Source organism: Rhipicephalus microplus, unplaced genomic scaffold (genome assembly GCF_043290135.1).
Source record: "Rhipicephalus microplus isolate Deutch F79 unplaced genomic scaffold, USDA_Rmic scaffold_99, whole genome shotgun sequence".
NCBI lineage: Eukaryota > Metazoa > Arthropoda > Arachnida > Ixodida > Ixodidae > Rhipicephalus > Rhipicephalus microplus.
This window is the reverse complement of record NW_027464671.1, coordinates 232,501-238,151: the sequence shown is the minus strand read 5'-3', so window position 1 is coordinate 238,151 and position 5,651 is coordinate 232,501. Positions and strand designations below refer to the sequence as shown.

At 58.5% G+C, this 5,651-nt stretch overlaps 2 non-coding genes and 1 pseudogene across 2 annotated transcripts; all 3 read left to right on the top strand.

Annotated features, from left to right (window-relative positions):
• Positions 1-786: 786 nt before the first annotated feature.
• Positions 787-2,601, top strand: LOC142790310 (small subunit ribosomal RNA). The gene has a single exon (XR_012889422.1). It is a non-coding gene; the product is annotated as a small subunit ribosomal RNA (ribosomal RNA).
• A 1,719-nt stretch (positions 2,602-4,320) lies between these two features.
• On the top strand, positions 4,321-4,473 carry LOC142790346 (5.8S ribosomal RNA). The gene has a single exon (XR_012889457.1). It is a non-coding gene; the product is annotated as a 5.8S ribosomal RNA (ribosomal RNA).
• Positions 4,474-5,627: 1,154 nt separating this feature from the next.
• Positions 5,628-5,651, top strand: part of LOC142790384 (large subunit ribosomal RNA) — an 8,306-nt pseudogene continuing 8,282 nt past the window's right edge.

Sequence of the window (5,651 nt, the reverse complement as noted above, 5' to 3'; positions counted from 1 at the left end):
GCGTAGTGTTGCACAAACTCGTGGCCTACCCAAGGTGCGGTACGTTTGCGGCCGTATCCTCGGTGGCAATTTCGTGAGTAGGGTCGCAAATTCTACGACCTCGGCGGGTTTGAGAGCGACGTAGACTTGTGGCACGCTCAACGTGCCACACGTTTCGGGGCACACCCGCGGTGAAATTTTCTCGAGTACGCTCGTATTAGTGCCCAAGGAGGTCTGGGTACTTATCGCTGCTATTATGTGGGGGTTCTCGTGAGCGGCGTACGCGAAAGCGACCGGGTGTCTGATATGCGGCGGGCTTCGGCCTCGTCAAGCGTGTCCTCGGGTCTGCTCCAGGGGAATCCACGGCAGTCGTCTGCAGCCTCATCCGCTTGATGCGTTAGGGGCTGGTTGTCGGACGGTGCCGTTTTACCACGATATCGAGGTGTGTTCCGTGTCGTCCTCGGGCGATTCAGATGCGAAAGCGCCGAAGACGCGGGCGTGACCCGTCGTCTGGCGGCTTTGCGGTCTCGGCTCCGTTGCTAGTTCCGGCCGGTCCACCGACAGTGCAGCGGGCTTGGGCAACCCGCACGGCGCGACCGAGTCGATGCAACGAAAAAGAGCGAGCATGAACGTGCTTCTTGCCGCACGGCTCCCACTCGTCTTTCGGGAAGGTTGTGCCGTAGCGAGCTCGAACGCCGTCATCTCGGAGTGCAAAATAAGCGTGTTGGGGCGCCTGAAGGTGGCCTCCGCCGCACACAGACTGCGTCCGGCCCGCCGAAGGCGAGGACGGACGCGCAGTCGAACGATTACCTGGTTGATCCTGCCAGTAATCATATGCTTGTCTCAAAGATTAAGCCATGCATGTCTAAGTACATGCCGAAATAAGGCGAAACCGCGAATGGCTCATTAAATCAGTTATGGTTCCTTAGATCGTTTCTTCCTACTTGGATAACTGTGGCAATTCTAGAGCTAATACATGCAGTGAGCCTGGAGCCCTTTGGGTAACGGGTGCTTTTATTAGACCAAGATCGATCGGGTTTCGGCCCGTATTGTGTGGTGACTCTGGATAACTTTGTGCTGATCGCATGGCCACGAGCCGGCGACGTTTCTTTCAAGTGTCTGCCTTATCAACTTTCGATGGTAGGTTACTTGCTTACCATGGTTGTTACGGGTAACGGAGAATCAGGGTTCGATTCCGGAGAGGGAGCCTGAGAAACGGCTACCACATCCAAGGAAGGCAGCAGGCGCGCAAATTACCCACTCCCGGCACGGGGAGGTAGTGACGAAAAATAACAATACGGGACTCTTTTGAGGCCCCGTAATTGAAATGAGTACACTCTAAATCCTTTAACGAGGATCAATTGGAGGGCAAGTCTGGTGCCAGCAGCCGCGGTAATTCCAGCTCCAATAGCGTATACTAAAGCTGCTGCGGTTAAAAAGCTCGTAGTTGGATCTCAGTTCCAGACGAGTAGTGCATCTACCCGATGCGACGGCTCGGACTGAACATCATGCCGGTTCTTTCTTGGTGCACTTCATTGTGTGCCTCGAGATGGCCGGTGCTTTTACTTTGAAAAAATTAGAGTGCTCAACGCAGGCGAGTCGCCTGAATAAACTTGCATGGAATAATAGAACAAGACCTCGTTTCTGTTCTGTTGGTTTTTGGAATACGAGGTAATGATTAAGAGGGACGGACGGGGGCATTCGTATTGCGGCGCTAGAGGTGAAATTCTTGGACCGTCGCAAGACGAACTACTGCGAAAGCATTTGCCAAGAATGTTTTCATTGATCAAGAACGAAAGTCAGAGGTTCGAAGGCGATCAGATACCGCCCTAGTTCTGACCATAAACGATGCCAACCAGCGATCCGCCTGAGTTACTCAAATGACTCGGCGGGCAGCTTCCGGGAAACCAAAGTATTTGGGTTCCGGGGGAAGTATGGTTGCAAAGCTGAAACTTAAAGGAATTGACGGAAGGGCACCACCAGGAGTGGAGCCTGCGGCTTAATTTGACTCAACACGGGAAAACTTACCCGGCCCGGACACTGGGAGGATTGACAGATTGAGAGCTCTTTCTTGATTCGGTGGATGGTGGTGCATGGCCGTTCTTAGTTGGTGGAGCGATTTGTCTGGTTAATTCCGATAACGAACGAGACTCTAGCCTATTAAATAGGTGCGGGGTTCCCAGCACCTTACAACCTTCTTAGAGGGACAAGCGGCTCCTAGCCGCACGAAACAGAGCAATAACAGGTCTGTGATGCCCTTAGATGTCCGGGGCCGCACGCGCGCTACACTGAAGGAAGCAGCGTGTCTTTATCCCTGTCTGAAAAGACTGGGTAACCCGTGGAACTTCTTTCGTGATTGGGATAGGGGCTTGCAATTGTTCCCCTTGAACGAGGAATTCCCAGTAAGCGCGAGTCATAAGCTCGCGTTGATTACGTCCCTGCCCTTTGTACACACCGCCCGTCGCTACTACCGATTGAATGATTTAGTGAGGTCTTCGGACCGATGTCCGGCGCGGCCTTTCGGTTGCGCCGGTCTGTTGGAAAGATGACCAAACTTGATCATTTAGAGGAAGTAAAAGTCGTAACAAGGTTTCCGTAGGTGAACCTGCGGAAGGATCATTAACGGATTGTGAAGGGTGAGCGCCTCGGCTGCGTCTGCGCCCGACACTTTCTGCCGCTGACCCCGTTTGGACGCGGGGTCGGCTTTTCCCCACGGGGCTGCCTGAATGTGGAGCGGCACCCCGTGACAAATTGTTGCGCCCAGCGGACGCCAACACCGCGACCTTGGACGGTCGGCCAGGTGGCGGACGCGGGTACAAACGGCGCAACGCACTCATAGGTCGGCTTTCGACCCGCCACTGCACCGTGGCTCGAAGCGCTCGAAATGCGCGACCCGACCGCTGCGGGACCGCCTAGTACTGTAAACAGGAGCGGCGGAGCGCGAACGGCGAGTCGTGGTTACGTCGGTAGAAGGCGAGGCTGCGCGTTCCCGAAACGCCAGCCGAGTGCCCTCCCGACCGTTCGAGCGTGCAAGAACGAGACCCGACAATCGCGCGGCGACTGCCAAGTACGAGAGGAACGGCACAAGCGTCGGCGGTCGGTCAAGGAACTGGCGATGTGACGGGTCCGCTGTGCACCAGTGCATACCGTCCCGCCGTCCGCGGCAAGCGCCTCCGCGTCCTCGGGTGACGGAGGCTGCCGGTCGGTTCTTGCAGGCGAGGGATCTCGCTGGCACCGGTTCGCGTTGACGCGCGGCCGGTCATGGCACGGCGATGCGACGGCCGAGGTGCGCAGTACTCGATGGAGGAACCGCACGCTCCGATGACCGTCCCGCCCTCCGCGGCGTATGCGTACCGACCGTAATGGTTGCAGCAGCGCCGGCCGGCTTTTGAATTCGCCACACGAAACACGGTGCGAGATCGCGGTTAGGGGAGCGTCGACGTTGCCAGGCGTTTTGCTTGCTGCCGAGGGAAAGGCGGCACGGCCACGTCGCGCTCGTCGCGATTAGCGGGTCTGCGCGCTTTGGGAAGGTGCCGCAACGACTTGCCGAAAGAGGAAGCACGGAAGAACGAGGGACTTGGACGTCCCGACAATTGAACGCACTTGCGGCCAGGCCCTTGCTGGCTTCGTTCTTCCGCCTCGAGTAGGCTCGTACGCGGCTCCGGCGCCGAAAGTGGTCCTTGGCACCGACTTCGGTGGACGTGGGAAGTGCCGCGCAAGTACGGCGCGCCTGGCTCCACCTGTTGGCTAAAGTAAGCAGCCGGATCGGCATTTTGGTGTGCGGTGGCAAACCGTGGATGCGAAAAAAGCTTGTGCGATTTCGTGGAACAAAAAGCGGGGGTCCCCCTTTTTATGCGGAGGAGACCGACCCGCCCGCCGTGGTGAACCGCGACGCCACGGTAAAAACGGGAGAGGCTTGTCGATGGGACCGTGCATCCCGCGCTCCACGGAGGCCGGGAGGCGGCCGCCCGAGGAAATGTGTAGCCGTCGAGGCCCGCATCTGCGTGCACTCTTATCCAAATGGGTGTACCGCAGGCATTTTCTGGTTAGGCGGGCCAAAGAGAGCGAGCACACAACGATACCTACGGGTCCGGCTTGGAGAACCGGCTTCGACGCCTCCCGAGTATTTATAGAGGGGTGGACCACGAAAGCACTCGCAAGTAGCGGAAGCGAAACGCCGTCCGAAACACACCGTTTGCTCGATTTGCGGCAGCCGAAAAAGGCGCGGCAGAGTTTTGGAGTCCAAGCGTGCGCTGAAAAGCGCCCTTCTTGGCCACTGTTTGGCCGAGTGCCAGAAACGTTTGGTTTTGACTGTACGGAATTGAACAAACACTTTTTCACGACTCTAAGCGGTGGATCACTCGGTTCTCGGGTCGATGAAGAACGCAGCCAGCTGCGAGACTTGGTGTGAATTGCAGGACACACTGAGCACTGATTCTTTGAACGCACATTGCGGCCTTGGGTCTTCCCTTGGCTTCGTCTGTCTGAGGGTCGGATCACATATCAAGAGAGCCTTCGGCGCACAAGGGAACGTGAGCCGTCGACTCGTTTTGACCGCGTCGGCAACACGGACAGCACGCTGAACACCTCACAGCGAGCGCCAACAGCGGCCACTCAAGGGCGAGACGGTGGCGACCGTCGTGCCAGAGCCCAACCGAAACGGGGGCGACCGACTGCATTGAGGATGTGGCACCTCGTTGAGACCGCCGCAGGACTTCGAGTCGGAAGGAAGCCTGCAGGGAAAGTGCGGTCGAGGTTGCGTACTCCTCTCTGCGACCGGGCGCGCAAGAGCTGCGAGAGCCACGGACGCGCAACTTTAACGCACGGTAAACACGAGGAGCGAAAGCCGGCCAGCAAAGCTTCTCCAGCCGTGCGCAAAGTGCGCGAGATCGCAGCCTTGCGTTGCGCTTGTTGCCCTCGAAGTAAGCAGGGTGTCCCGTAGACCGGGCGCTCGAACACGCTGCGGGGCCGTGCCTCCTCCAGGCTTTGCCGCGCGAACAGGGAACGTTCGCGCGCAAAGCGCAGGGAGGTGAGGAGGCTGCGCCCGACGTTTGCGGTTCGCTGCGTACGCGGTTGATGCGGAGAGCACGGCGCGACGACTTGCCGCGAAACGGAAAAAGTCTCCCGCACGAGTTGGCGAAACGTTGGCGAAGCTTAAGGCGTTCTCGTCGTAGTCCGCCGTCGGTCTAAGTGCTTCGCAGTTCCCGTCCCGTTCAAAAAACTGGGCCACTCCAGTTGGGGCGGGGGCGACGCTACACGAGACGATGCCTCTCGCCAGGCTGCGTGGCTGCCCTTGCGGCGGCGGCGACTGGCCTCGGCGGTGTTTGGGCTTTCGACACGGTCGTTTATCACGCAACTGCTCGGACGACGCACGCGCGCAGCGGAATGCCGCTTGCCAGCCTTGTGAAGATGTGACCCTGTACAGGGTTGCGGGCGCACTTGGTAGGGCGTCGTACTCGGTTCGCGATGGGTTTACGAACGTGTCCCGTCACTTCCACGTCACACCGGTTGTGCGCCGCACGCGTGCAGCGGGGAAGCCGATTGCCAGCCTTGTGAAGAAGTGGCCCTGTACAGGGTTGCGGGCGCACTTGGTAGGGCGAGCGCACGCGGTCGTGCAGGAAGTTGATGGAAGCGAATGTATCCGCTGTCGACCTCAGATCAGGCGAGACAAC